The sequence below is a fragment of the Nilaparvata lugens genome, chromosome 4 (assembly GCF_014356525.2).
Source record: "Nilaparvata lugens isolate BPH chromosome 4, ASM1435652v1, whole genome shotgun sequence".
Lineage (NCBI taxonomy): Eukaryota > Metazoa > Arthropoda > Insecta > Hemiptera > Delphacidae > Nilaparvata > Nilaparvata lugens.
In genome coordinates, this window is record NC_052507.1 from 79,396,442 (window position 1) to 79,412,759 (window position 16,318).

Here is a 16,318-nt window from a genome sequence, read left to right on the forward strand (position 1 = left end):
TTGTGTCAGACAATCGATCAAGGTCTTTCCGAGCATGAGTGGCGTGAAGGTGACACCACGATTGTCCGACCAAGATGATTGCACGCGGAACGAAGATGGCCGACATCATCATCTGGTCCAGACCTGGTCGATCTCTCGTCGATCCCCCCGACAATCGTGAGGGGTCCAAATTGGCCCTTGAGGGGGTCGTTAGCCAAGCTAGACGTTTTCCATTCCGTCAGTCATTAACTACTACCGTGCACCAAGGTTGGCATCCTCCCAGGAAGCTTTCAACCACTCTTCTCCAACGGCCATTATTTCACTCTTCCCCTGGCCTTCATTGGCCTATGATTTGAGCTCATTGTACCAACTCTTCATTTTGTTGTGTGGGCCCTCTTTTTCATGCGATGAGGTTCCTCATTTGTTGGAGTTTGCCTTTGTTGGAGGGGAGAAAATTGTTCAATCAACCGTGATGGTTCTGTCAACTGAAGTGCTCGTTGTAGAGAGGTTGATGTGCGTTGTAGTACAGTAGTTGAAGCACAGATGACTGAAATAATATTTATTTTATTTTTTTAATATTTAATACTTTTTAATATTTCTTTACTTTATGGTTGAAGTGAACTAGTCACACTATTACATCGCATCATTATTAATAGTTTGAGACTGTCTTCGGAAGTTCTGAATTGTCACCCTGAAGATGACACCATAGGTGTCAATAATTTTTTAATAAATTCGTGTTATTTTTAGACAATATTCGGATGTTTTATTACAAAAATAAGCTACTATATTTTGACTTGGATTCTATTTTGATTTTGTCTGTGACTCTGTGAACCTTTCTATGTTTGTATAAAACCAATAAAAATGAGAATATTGAAATAAGTATAAAAGTGACATGATAATTGCTAGTTACTCAAATCATGCCTCCATATAATTTTCATAATAACCGTATTTTGTTCATAGCGTATTTGTAAGTTCAGTCATGACTTGTGAAGGAGTTTGTGTCCTTATTATCGTTCAATATTTGTATGGTATTTACAATAATTGAGTTATCATACAATATTTTTTCAAATTATACCCAACTGGAGACAATATCTAGACATAGACATACAAAAATGTTCCAATTAATGGTGATTTGAATGTGATATTTTTGTTTTTTATTCTGTTTTCAACCATCAAAATTAAAAATTCTTAGTTTTCGTTGTTTTTTTAGTGAAAATAGACTAAATTTTGGAAAAGTGAAACCATAAATCTATTTCGGACTTTTAAAATGTTATCTAAATTAGGAAGAAGAATGGTACAAGGAGTATCCTTATTTTTCTCTCCCAATCAGTGCTACTTTGTAGAAATTATAAATAAATAAATTATAGACAAGACGATGTGTGTTTGACAATGATGCAATAAACAACGGGCAAATACTTAGACAATGATCAAATGAATAGAAAAGAGATATCGTGTTCCTGTTTTTGTTTAAGAACGGTTCTACTCAAATGAACCTTTAAAGCCTAAGCCTTAAGCTGAGCCTCAAGTCATAGCCATTATTCAGTTCAAATTCAAGTCACAATAGATTTAAATGAGTTGAAGAGGAATATTTTGCAGTGTTTGGTTCGGTTTTAGAGAGCTGATGACTTGCACATACCGGTATATTGTTGAAAAATGATCTTTGAAACACTTATGAAGTGAAAAATGCACTTTGGTATTGTATAATACCACAGACAAGAATGTATCTGAGATAATACCAGCTTCACATAATAATACTAGGTTTATCGTCAGCCATATTGGAAATACTATGATTGAGAATAAATATTAAAGATTGATGCATAGCTCTGGGATATCCACTATCGTGCTCCTTTCTTACGATATCTACTATGTTGTAGTTCCAGGTTTTGAAAATAGTATGATTTGAGTGTCTCATTCAGTAGTAACGAAAGCCTTGAAAAATGTAAGCAGAGTTGAATGTACTACACTTTCAACTCCATAGATAATTTGAGAGATTATTCTGAGATGAGGCAGCATGATATTAATATACCTGCTACTCTAGAGAAAAGTTTCGCAATACTAAAAATTGTGGTTGGAATCTTGAATCTTGAATCTCAAATTTAATAGAGCGTTTAGTTCCCGAGCAACAAACAGCAACTCGTAGTTGATTGAAAGATTTCAGGGCTAGCATAATGGCAATTGAACAAAAAACACATACTTTATATTTCCGATAATACTGTAATAGTGTGAATATTGAGTGGGTATTATTGTAGTTGTTTTTGGGTATCTCATACTATTTTTCAGGTTTTTGAACTGAAATGAACTTTGATTCTAACTGTATGTTGAACCCTGCGTTTTAAGTGTGAGAATTGACTCTGTCTTGTTTGAATTTGCTAACTTGTTGCTTAGTTGTCAAAATTAAAGCAATTCTCGTACATTTTTCAAATGCAGTTTCAATTTCATGTCAAAAAGCCACTGTATTTGAAAATTGTACGAGCATTGACCTTTTTGCAGCTTTGGCTTTTCCACTGGAAGTTATGCTCAACGCTCGTGGAGGAGGAATAATTTTCAGTGAAAAGGCCATAGTTGGTATTGAGACGTGAACGAAAAATCATGTAACGGCGTGCGAGCCTCGGTCCTCTGAATGGGCCGGAGGCCCATTTCCCATTCAGAGGGACAAATTGTCAAGTTTTCAGTTATCAGTAATTTTTATCTAGTTGAATAGGAAACCAAATTTTATAGAGTTAGTAGGAGTAGAATCAGGAAATTATTTGTGCGTGTGAGTTTAAGTATAGTGAGTTTTATTAAAGCGTATGTGAGTGTTTCTGAAGAGTCCAAGTTTGAATATTGTTAAAATGGTGAATGCCGAACTTTTGTTGTTTTTCTTATTAAGCTCATAATCTAATTTCATAGAATGACCGAGGCCCAAATTTAAATGCAGCAAGTTAGCAGGTTTCCAAAATGTATAGATTGAATTAATTGAATATACCTTCTTTTTTGAATCAGTTACTGAGTAACGAATCCACTAAGAGCTCCCAACCAATCAAGGATTCAAATACCGGTAGATGATTTGATAGCAGTAAACTTCAGCATAATTTTAGTAAATATTATAGAAGAGAAGCAACAACCCCCCTCCGTTTACAATACAATACAAGTGATATCAAACAAATATGATGAGCCCTGAGATGATGAATAATTCTTTCAGGCTGGAATTCAGCGTGACCCACTATGGCTTCAATTCCATTTCCAACGTTTCCAGATGAAAAGGGGAGAAATGCATTGTGTGACCCACTCGTTAGAAGATTGTGAACACGGCATGGTGTGTACTCTACGTGCAACTCATTTGTTTTCATTGTCTGCGTATTGTGAAGCACCAAGTGTTTAGAAAAGAGTGAGAGTGAGGAAGAATTGAGAGGGAAGGTCGGAGGTTGTTTAGAAAAGAGAGAGATCAAGGTGGAGGGTTAGGAAGTGTTGAGAGGGGAAGATGAAGGGAGAAGAGTGCAATTTAAAGAGAGAGAATAGTTGGAGCTTGATCGGTCTAGGGAGAGAAGAGAAAGAGGGAGGAGAAGAGTTGAAAAGGGGGTGGAGAGGTTGGAAGTTGATCGCTCTAGGGAGAAAAGAGAAATTTCGAAAAGGGAGGGTTCGTACCGTTTTGCCAGAATGAATGGTTCGCGTTTGCGGACTTGAAGTGCCAATTCCAGCCAGCTGTTTTCTATTACGTCACCCCTCACCACCCACAAACACAACCCCCTTCCCATCAAAAAATTCCGACTCCACCCTCATCAAGCTCACAAACGCCGCCAAAAATGCGTGAGGCAATTCAATGCTTTCAACTTTTCTTGTCTAGAATTCTCTACACATTTTGCAAAAGTTCCCTCAAATAAGAATCTATCAATCAATCTTGCTTTGCTCTATCATAGGATAAAACAATCAGTAAAACAGTATACGTTTTCTTTGGCTCTAGTAAAGAGAATAATATAATACTCTCTTCATGGTTTATATTTTTATATTGCTCTAGCCTTTTGGGATTTTATTACCTTAGGAAATGTACAAAGAGAATTCTCTCTTGATAGAAAAAATACCATACCTATTTCATCTTAGAAGATATACAAAGAGTATCATATCCTCTTTGATAGAGCTCTATTGAAATACATTTTTTATTTATTCATTCATGTACAATTAGTGGACTTATGTGTTTCTAGACTAAGTAAAACAGCTTGAGTACATTAGTTACCGCTATAATATCTATTTCCAATCATGTAGCAAAATCATGAAAGGAAAGAAATTTGCTTTGTATCGGACAAATGAATTTTAACTCAAATCTCCAATTTAAACACTTTTAACCTGTACCTATAAACATTTCTCCCTAATTCTGGAAGCAAAAATTAATTACAAATACTAAAAAATTGGATAAGAGAAAACTATTTCTTTTCAATTGAAAGCATCATCTAATTTTTTAAAATATATTTTAAAGCGTGGATTATTTTTTTTCTCTATTATTGTATAAAACTAGGAAACAACCAATGTAACAGATTTATTTCAATCATAACTAGCTGATTGCAACTCTCACCAGCGGGCAAGGCTTGATTCCTTTTGCTGGTGATGCCGGATTACCATTGAGAAGTATCTAATTATGATTTTGGTATTATGCTTAATTTTTATTTTATACTTTTGATTATAAAATTATGTATTTCCTTTTATTATGTTTTGAATATGTATTTATTGTATGGCAAATAAATGATTTGATTTGATAATTTCCTAGCACACTCAACTGAATAATACACTAATAAATGTAATTAATGTTTCTATATGATTCAGAACTAAGATGGCGGAGTTTTTCTCGCTGTAGTACGTATCTCTCACTATGATTAGTCTCATTACACACACAAGCCTAGAGCTCATGTGGGCATCATCCTGAGCAGAAATGAAAGAAAAGATAATTGAAACAGCATCAAATTCGGTAATAATGATGAGCTCTCAATGAGTTTAGCATTCAACTTCAAGGTCAGTTAACAGACAAGTTTAAAACTGTCTTGAATCTGTCATGAATCAGTGGTCAGATGAAAATTGTTGAAAACTCTTGAATCATACAACGATTGGAAGTGAGAATTTTGAATATTCTCATCTATTTCACTATCCATGACGAACTGCAAGTTGATAATTCGTTTTGAACTATTTTTCAATTTTAGTTTTGAACTAAATGATTAGACTGTAGTGTCGTCAAAAATAGTTGACCGAAGGTAGTGAGGTCTATGTTTCAACTCGATTCGCTTTTGTCTGTCTGTATGTAACGCGATTACGGCCAAATGCGTTGATAGAATTCGATGAGATTTGACAGGAAAATTCCTTTTTCAACTGCACGTCGATGTATACACCAGGTTTTTTTTTGAGATTTTGCATTTTAAGGATAATATGGAAAGAAGAGAAATTCCTCCATACTCTGATATCACTATAATTATATATATCATCTACTTTGAAGATATGATAAATTAGACTATAGAATTATTCATAATCAATCAGTTGACAAGTGGGTTATTCATTAAGCATATGGGATACAAATTCAAACGTGAACTGAGTTTATTAACATGAGTGAGTTTTTGATCTTGGAGAAAACAAATAACAGTTTTTAAGAGTAAATTATGATTCAACTGTGAATTGTGATTCAACTGAATCAACCAGAAGAGGTGACATCATATACTGATGGATGAGAAACTGAGTGAGGTCTACTGTTTACAGAGCTACTAGTTAAAAACGAATTTTGATTACATGATCATGATCAGCATCGCAGCTACCATTTCTCAACATTTTTTATCCATAGTTGGCGATCACAGAAATGACTTTGCAGAGAAGCTTCCTTAGAATATCTTCCAATTTTTTGTCGCATCGAGCAGAGATTCTTTGTTCAATTTTTTCTCGACTTGAGACCAGCTCAACCAAGTAAGGTTAGCTATTCTCGGCTGATGCATTGCCGTCTCTATACATAGTCTATATACATAAATGGCTGATGACGGCAACAATGTAGCTTAGCAGGCGGCAATCGTGTGGTTTGGAATGGGAGCCTTGTGCTCAATGTGTGTGTGTACGTGATGCGGTCATTGATGAGTGCCAGTGCCTTCATAATTAGTGGAGCTGTCTTTGTTGGGCCGAGTACCCTGGCCTTGACAGTGATACCACATCCAAAATAATCTCTATATACTCCGATGAGATAGTAAGGGTTGAGACTGCTTTTTTGAATCCCAATTAAATGTTTTATGATCGAGTAATTATGTGATAGAAACATAGAATAGAATGACTTTTTCATTTGTTGACGTGACGAAGTTTGGACATTAGTGTTTACTCAACCACAAAAATAAAAGCAAAAAATACAAAATATATTGATTGGAGAATGAATTACCTATGGACGAGTTGGTCGATGCAAGATTTCAGAGAAGCAGTTGACCAGATGGTTGGTAATCGTTCAAGAAATCTAGATCACAGTGATAAGCTACATGTGCCCGTTTAGAAGTACTGTTAGACAGATTATAAGAGATGAAGTGGATCCACAGCTTTGGGTGGGTTCCGAACCACTGGGAGTAACATACGCATGAATCTAAAGTTATCGATAGCTTATGAACACTACTGTGTTTGTAGGTTATTTTTCACCATTATCTATCAGATCTATTTAATAGATCTGAATCTGGAATCTGAATAGATCTAAATCTGGTCCAGGGAGTCTGGAATAATCGCAATAAATGGCAAATGGGATGCGAGAAACGGCTGGAGCTGTAAAATAGACTCGCTTATATAATATCTATCAGATTTGGAATTGATCATCGAGTTGCCCAGCTTTTGGCTTTCTTTGAAACAATGAGAGTTTGATAAGCAGATTAGTAGCTCATTTTCATCAGGAATATTTTCAGGTATGTTTTTAGAATACGACTTAAGACTTTCCTGCCCTTATTGTTCAAAAATAGAGGTATATAATTCTCATAATACCGGTATCATAGAGGATTTTTCTTTTTTTATTTGTGGATACAATCATATAAATATGATTGTGAAGGAACAACAGGCTTGGCCCAAAAATATTCCATTCCCAAATCTTGGTAATGGAATGTTCAGAAAAATATGTTATGTTTCTGCTGTTTAGGTGCGTACAGATATACGCGCCGCGAACATGAGCAATTCACTTTTAATCAGCTGACTATATCTGTATTTTTACAGAAACGGTAAGATACAGATATGAAAAGTTTGGCATCAGCTGATTAAAAGTGAATTGCTCATGTTCGCGGCGCGTAAATCTGTACGCACCTTTAGAAGGTCAGGTTCAATTTTGATCCGAAAATATATAAGCTACATGGATTGAATTTACTTGATTCCACGATGAGGACCTATGAATAAACGGATATTGTGAATATAGAATGGGAAAATGAAAACTAGGGAGAAATTTTTTTTTGGTAAGATGAGAGGGAAATTGTGGATTTGTGCGAATCAGGAATGAGTAGAATACCAATTATTATAATTAGATCATCATCATCATCATCATCGTCATTCCAGGATTAGGCTCTATTGGCCTGTACCGGCATCCATTTCTTCCTTGGTCTTCCTATGCCTCGCTTTCCTTCGGGTTTGTACTCCCATGCTAATATTGGGAGCCTATTGGATGGCATTCTGAATAAATGAGTAGACCAATTATAAAAGTTCTTCATTCTTGTAATTTACACCCGGGCTTATACACTGATTTACAATGAATGACAATAATTATTATTCAACGGATTTTACAAAGCATGAGAAATTATTAATCTAAATTAAGATTGAATGCAATTTGAATATCTATGATATACTATTGTATTGTATTGTGGCTTCATAAATCTGTGATGTTTCAACAAACAATTATTGTTGACTTTGTGAAGAGGATATAAAATAGAATCCTTCCTATCAACACTCTACCAGAGAAATGATTGATTGATTGATTGATTGATTAATTGAGTAATTTATTTATGTAGATTACAATATATACTGGCTTATACACTTATATACAATTGCTCACAATACAGCAAAATTATAGATGAATTTACATAATATAGACTAAGAAAATAATTGAAAAAAGCAATCTGAGAAAGTAATAAACTGTAGATAATTGGGCCACTGCCCAAATCTAAATCTGTCTAAGGGCCACTGCTAACAAATATGTTACCTATAACACTAATATTGAATGTATAAGGAGGCAGTTAATTTACATAGGTACTAAAATAATAAACCTCATTCCAAATCACTTTCTCATGGACAATAAGATCAGCGGAAAAATTAAACTGGATATAAAAAACTGGACATACAGTAATTTCTTCTTCCATTTAGATATATGACTCGAGATTTCTGCTCCAGCATTGTTTTTTTCATTTTTCAGTGGACTCGCTTACCTTTATTTTGAGTACCTATTCCTCTGTTTTCTTCCTTCCCCCCATTTCTCCCTTACCTTTTCCCTCATTACTTCTCTTCTCTTCTTTGCCTGCCTATTACATGGGAAACCATAGTTGGCTAGGTATCTTCCTCTCTTTTTTTTCTCTTCTCCAACACACCCAACCACATGGTTTTTATTTTTGAACATTTTATTGTGTTTTATTTGTTTCAAATTCTTTGTAATTTTGTTTTGTCTTGTTATGTGTGTTTTTAATAAATAAATTGAAATTGAAAATTGAATTATATTGTTATGCATCTACATAAATTGGCGGAGCTTTGGACATATCAATGTCCATTCTTCGGAAAGAATATTACAAATATTAATAATGATTGGAGATGATGAGAGTATGAAAGAATTTGAGTTAACTCTCCAACGATTTCATTTGTGTTATTGATGAACTGTACTGAACACTCCAATTCACTTCCAAACAACTCCAATTAGATTCAATGACGCACAGGCTACTTCGCAAACGTCAATCGCAAGAAGCTGATAAAGTATTTCGGTTGTCAGTTTCACATGAATTGAAGTCGATACTTGGCCTAGATTCCAATCGATAGCTGGAGTGGTCGTATTCGGTTGGCATCACTCATACGAACTTTTGAAGCTTCCGATTGTGCAGCGCACACTACGATTGTGCGGCGCACACTCTCGAAACACAAAACCGAGTGGCGCTGGTGTTGAAAGGCAATGGAGTGTGTTTGCAATGGCGATTGTTTGACGAGCGCTTTTCTTTGGACAGCTGCTCTGCTGTTCGAATCAATCATCTGGAACACAACTCGACTCTATTACTCTGCTTCACTCTGCTCCGTCGATAATCGATTGATAAAACTGAACCTGTTCTAAATTCTTGTCGGTAGCGACAGGAAACCTATTAGCGAATTAACGAGACTACATTGTCTAGTTCGTTCAATTGATAATAAATTTTCTGTTGGTGTTGAAAGTTTGAAACGTTGTGGAGACTGTCCACGACGGAACAGGGCAAACTAAGTGGATAAACACTTGCAGTTCTAGTTTGATACCGTCAAAATAGTATTCAACCTGATAACTTAGCGAATTAACCTGACTGCATAGTCTAGTTCGTTCAATGATAATAATTTTCTGTTGGTGTTGAAAGTTTGAAACGTTGTGGAGACTGTCCACGACGGAACAGGGCAAACTAAGTGGATAAACACTTGCAGTTCTAGTTTGATACCGTCAAAATAGTATTCAACCTGATAACTTAGCGAATTAACCTGACTGCATAGTCTAGTTCGTTCAATTGATAATTTGCTATTAGGTGTTGAAAGTTGAAACGTTGTGGAGAATGACTAAGACGGAACAGGGCAAACTAAGTGGATAAACACTTGCAATTCTAGTTTGATACCGTCAAAATAGTATTCAACCTGATAACTTAGCGAATTAACCTGACTGCAATGTCTATTTCTTTCAATTGATAATTTTCTGTAGGTGTTAAAAGTTGAAACGTCCACGAGGGAACAGGGCAAACTAAGTGGATAACCTCTTGCAGTACTACGAGTATAGTTTGTTACCGTAAAAACGAACTATGTAGATAAAGTCCAATGTTAATTATTAATGTGGATAAACACACTCGTGGATAAACAGTTCTTGTTCGATATCGTCAAAATATTATTAAACCTGATTACTTTGGAATCAGGTAATGTATGTAATGTAATAATTGAGGAAAGATCGCATGTGGTATTTTTCTATATGATATAATGTTACTTTGTAACAGGGACTGTTGTTACTTTATAAAGGGGCATTTGTTACATTGTAACAGGGACTTTTGTCACTTTGTAACAGAGACTTTTATTACATTGTGAAAGGAACTTTTGTTACTTTGTAACTTTGTAATATCTGTCAATTCGTAACAATGAGATTAAACTTGCAATCTAACTTCCACTGTTGGATGTGGAATGCTATTGTCACTGTCTCCTCTTACTTTATTTACTCCTGGAGGTGTTTTGGAATATTTATAAGTTATGCAGTGACTCAAATTATTCTTTCAGAATACTGTCGTTTGTGTAACTGAAAAATATACTAAGAATAGAATTCAATTATTGACAAAAATACTATTATAAGAGAAAAATAGGAGGGAGACTCAAAGACTCAACAGAATTTGATGGGAAACAAAGGATATAAAGAAAAGTTTATTAAATTGGGAGACAGACAGTATACTGAGATATTGCAATTATTGAAAAGCTAATGAATTAATAATTATTATTAAATAAAAATCCAAATTAAATGCTGTAATTCACCTCGAAGACTTCTGTTACTGCAAATATTGACAACAGGGTAAACAGCTAGATGGAAATTCGTTGAACGCTACTATTCAAAAATTATTTACAACCCAGGCTGACAAATAATTTTTGAATAGTAGCGCTCAACGAATTTCCATCTAGCTGTTTACCCTATTGTCAATATTTGCAGTAGCAGAAGTCTTCGGGGTGAATTACAGCATTAAATTTTGATTTTCGTTCAATAATAATTATAAATTAGGAGAGTTACTGAAGTCGAAGAGAAAAAAGATGATAGTTATATGATGTAGAAGTTAAAAGGTAAAAATGGAAATGGAGGAGTCCAGAAATTTAAATGGATGAAAGACAGTGAAGGAAACTGAAGGAAGCAAACATCAACAGTAGTGTAAGTATAACTTAATTGTAAGGAAAACAGACTACAGTATTGGTAATATAGAAGACTGACTACTTTGTTTCCAAGTATGCAGATTGGAATAAAAAAATAATGTAATTAAAGTGATTTTGTTTATTATATAATTCTGATAGAAGTTTTTATCCCAGTTGTCAACAAGAATACCTGATCATTTCACTCTGTTTATAACTTTACAATGTTTTTAACTATTTCTCTACAACTACTGCAGCACCAAAAATAGAAACTGATACATTTTTTATGAATCACTATGCAGTGTAGGGCTTGTTTTTAAAGTATGCAGGCTGGATTCTAATGAAGAAATTAAATTTATGTGTTTCTATTCTCCATGTAAATGGAGATTAAATATTATTCCTATCCCAGTTGTCAACAAGAATATATTATTGATTTATTTTCGAGTGCAAATGCAATGAAACATTTTCCACAAAAGCTTCAAGTAACTAGCTTGGCAACAGAGTAGCGCTCGTGGCAAACAGGCATTCGTCCTTCAGCCTCGGCAAGTGATATTTACAAGTGCACATTTCAAATGTTATCAGATAAATGAATGATACATGTAACATTAAACCGGCACGTGGAATTCTAATCGTATCAGGGTGTGCGTGCATTTTTCTGGGAGTGGCTGGCAGATATCTATCATTATTTGCGCGCAGTACAATTGAAGGTGCCGATCAAAAACAAACTGTTATTTGCATATCAACAATGGTCTCCATGTCCGAGCAAAAACAAAGCCGACTACAATTCCCTTTGCTGAGCTCTAATTGGACCTCCGAAAAGTTTTTTCTGCGCGATAGCGCGCGAGGTCTTGCGTGGTTTTGTGCAGGGAAGCGAGCGTGTATACACAGCTTTTCGATAGCTGTCGATATCGATGTACCGTGTATCGATGTAGGGTATGTCAACGTCAACATACGATTCCGCACGAGGACGTGCGTGCCGTTAAATGCGGACCGAACCTTCCCCCCACCCTTCAAACCCACCACCCCACAACACCCGACTCTAATAGAGCCAACTGAGTGTAAAGTTTACTTTCGATTTCACTTTATTTGCTCGCAATTAGAAAAGCCCCGTTGGAGCAATGTTATTACAGGGTGATTCAACATGTCGAGAGTCAATGTAGGTACCTCACCGAGGCTTGTTCATATTTCTACATGAACTAATGTTCTGACTGATGTTCGGTAACGTGGTCCCTTGAGGATATTCTCGTATTGTTCTGAGATGGGGACGGCTGGAACAATTTTGTGCTCACGCAATGCGAGTTGAGCGTCATTTTATCTGAGTTTGTAGATTGAACGAGCAGACTAAAGTTCAGTACAATGTATAGTTCAGTAGAGTACAGTCCAGTGCAGTTCAGTACTGTACCGTAAAGTATGGTACAGTTCAATACAATGAGAACTGCTCTATTTTATTGACCTTGATCGGGAACACCAAATGATTGATTCTTTCTCATGAAAAAAAATGAAAGATGTGAACCTTCAATTCTATAACTATTTTACAATTTTATTACTAATACTGATACACCGCAGGCCCTAGTTCAAAAATTGCAACCACGTAGCGCTTTAAAATCATGCAAAATACTTCATGCTATTACTCGCTCACTATTAGAGTAAAAAGTAAATTCTTATGGCTTTTGTTGGTGGGGAGTCCCTTGCGGGAAGGTCCCACCGCGTGAATATATAATTTAAGACGTCAATGGGCCTATGACGACTGTCATACTTCAGCCGGGACTGACAATTTACCGTGCCCATCCGATAACACGGGAGTGATCTAGTTAAAAAACTTTTGGTTGTGAGAGGGTTTGAACCCGGGATCTCTATGCTGCTACGCAAGCAATCTATCCACTAGACCACGGATCACTCCACTATTAGAGTAAAACTTGTTTTGAAAACTGATTTATTCTTCTTATATCTATGTCCATGCCGCTACCATGTCGATTTATTTTTATTTTTTATTTAAACAAAAATAAATTTCTTAATTTCAAAGGGAACAATTTTGAACATCATGAAAGTATCTCCCATTTCATGGAGTAAGCTCCGAATGATTCTTTACTATGGAAAGATTTAGATTTGAAAAATGTAAACCATACTGAACATAAATCAAGCATTTCGTGTTTCTTCTCAAATAATTATTCTTAGTGCCGGTGGCACGAAAGCCAAAGGAATTAGTTTCATGAGAACCAATCAGAGAAGACGTTTTATCATATAGGCCTTCTCTGATTGGTTCTCGTGAAATTAATCACCTGCTTTGGTGCAATATCCTCTCCTTCTCCATCTACTTCTCCTCCTCCATTTACTCCTCCTCTTCCTCCTCCTCCTCCACCTCTCCTCAATAATAATAATAATCAAGAATACTGCTCATCAAGTGGAGAGTGAAAAACTATATCTATGACATTACTAGTCTAAAGAAAAAATATGATAATTATTATCCATAAAAAGAATCTTCTTTTTTTGAGTATTGACCTCGCTCATGTTTAATTTGAGGATGCTGAATCCGAATCTAAAATCGCGAATTCTTTATCTTCATTTTGAAGCGATTTAGGTTTTGATGGATAGATGAGACATAATCGTTTCCTAGAAAAATTGACGCAAACCTGGCTGAGATTGATCGAAGAAAGCACAAACCTTCAAACCTTAGAAATTTACAACGATCTCCCGTCTACACGACGCAAACTTAGCGCAAACCTGGCAGGTTTGCGCTAATATCGTTGTCGTGTAGACCGGGCATAACAACTGCTACAATTTACTCACATCCATACGTAATTATTATTCAAATTTGTTTTGTTTTTCAGATTGAGTTTCACGGGTATTGGAGATTTGGCGCCTGGTGAAGTCTGACTCTTCATATAGTAATACTGAATTTATTGGATCAAGAATATTACAATATTGCATGATATAATGAGAGAATTTGGAGTATGTTGTAGTTGTAGTTATTTTACAATACACAATTTTCAATACACGGCAAATAGCATGAATTTCCTTTCTTCTCATAAATGAGCTTCAACAAACAAACTTTGGCTTTGTTATAATTGACTGAGCGAAGTGAGGTCTAAGATTCAAGACGACGGTTTGGCATTTCTCTTAATGTTTAAATGTTTGAATGTTTATATGTTTTTATGTTGCGCATTTACGGCGAAACGCGGTAATAGATTTTCATGAATTGTGCGTCGACGTATATATAAGGTTTTTGGATATTTTGCATTTCAAGGAAAATATAAAAGGAAAAAGGAGCTTCCTTCACACGCCAATATTACCGTAAAAGTCAGACTGTAGAATTATTCATCATAAATCAGCTGTCTATAGTGGACTATAATACTACCCGTTCAAAAACATCGAACATCTTGAAAATGTATCTTTCCATTAACGTTAGTAGACAGTTGATTATAATACTACCCGTTCAAAAACATCGAACATCTTGAAAATTTTATCTTTCCATCAGCGTTGTAGACAGTTGCAGCCAGACCTGATAACAGCGCTCACACTCACATTCCGGGACGACACGTCACGGTACGATATAGGACAGAAAGCTCTTTGTTTATTTAGGATTTTTTCTAGACATTTTTAATTGATAAATTATTTATCGATTTTTGAGAAACATAACAACAGGTCAATGTAACTGACTGAGCGCGAGGTCTACTGTTCACAGAACTACTAGTTATTAACTCATCACTATATGAATTATCTTTTAACATAGAAAAATAAAGTAAACGGTAGTTTCCAATATGACCATCAACGTACTATTAGTACAACGTTCTAATCCATTTCACAGTTTCCGGATATTGAGACATAACCGTAGTGCAATTTCCTTAGTTACAATCATTTGTTTCAATCATCTAGGATTGCTCGCGTTCGTGTTCATCAGCGTAGGAATGTAATTGTAGAATAACCTTTCACAGAGGATTGATCGTTAATTCCACTTAACTGAGCATGAAGCAATGGAGTCTAGAATGCTCATCAATCTTCATGGAAAGTATACGCTTGACCAATATAGCTAGGGCACGACTGTCGAGGCTTCTCTTTAAAGAGAGGTCCACGTTGTAATGGCAGTATTTGATTAACATTGGTGCTGCTATCCTTGTCTATCATCCTTGCATCATCTTCACATAGTCTTCTTATCATTGTCGTATCATCTTTGTATCATCTTCATATCATCTTTGTATCATTTTCGTATCATCTTTGTATCATCTTCATATCATTTTCGTATTATCTTTGTATCATCTTTCTATAGTGAGGTCCACGTTATAATAGCAGTATTTGATTAACATTGGTTTTGCTATCTTTGTCTATCACCCTTGTATCATATTTTATCATCTTTGTATCATCTTCATATCATTTTCGTATCATCATTGTATCATCTTTCTATAGTGAGGTCCACGTTATAATAGCAGTATTTGATTAACATTGGTGTTGCTATCATTGTCTATCACCCTTGTATCATATTACATCATCTTTGTATCATTTTCGTATCATCTTTGTATCATCTTCATATCATTTTCGTATCATCTTTGTATCATCTTTCTATAGTGAGGTCCACGTTACAGTGACAGTATTTGATTAACATTGATGCTACAATTATCATTGTCTATCATTCGACAAGATAAAAAGCGCCATCCTTTTCTAGCTTGATAACGTTGCCAGATCGTTTCCAAAAATGTAGAAGTATGATTAGTAAACAAAATATCCAATCTCAATTATGAAAATTTCCAATTAAATTATCAAAAAACATAGATTCTTGAGATGGAAATTATTTATATTCTTGACTAATCAATATGAATGATTATTTCTAACAAGAATAAACATTTATTTAATCAGATATTAATATGAAACTCAATCAGATATACTGTCACTTCCAGTCAGATATACTGATAAATATACTGATCAGATATACTGTCAGATATACTTCCAGTATCTTGTATAGAAGCTGTGGCAAGGCTGCTCTAATTTGGCAACGCTGCCCTCCTATCTTTCTCTACTGCCACAATAACGTGGACCTCTCTGTTGTGAAGCCATTTATTTATTCTTAATCAAAATACACCGGTATCAGCTCTTCTCCATAGAAGACGTGGCAAGGTCGAGAATCGGCAACGCTGCTTTCCTATTTATCCCTTCTGCCACTATAACGTGGACCTCTCTGCTGTGAAGCCATTTCTTGTCTCTCTGCAAGGTCAGGACGCTCCGGTTGACAGACGACGTCTTCCAAATGCACTTTTTTGAACAGCACACAGATAAGAACGTCCGTCTGTCCCCTTGTTTTATCATCTGAGATCTAGAC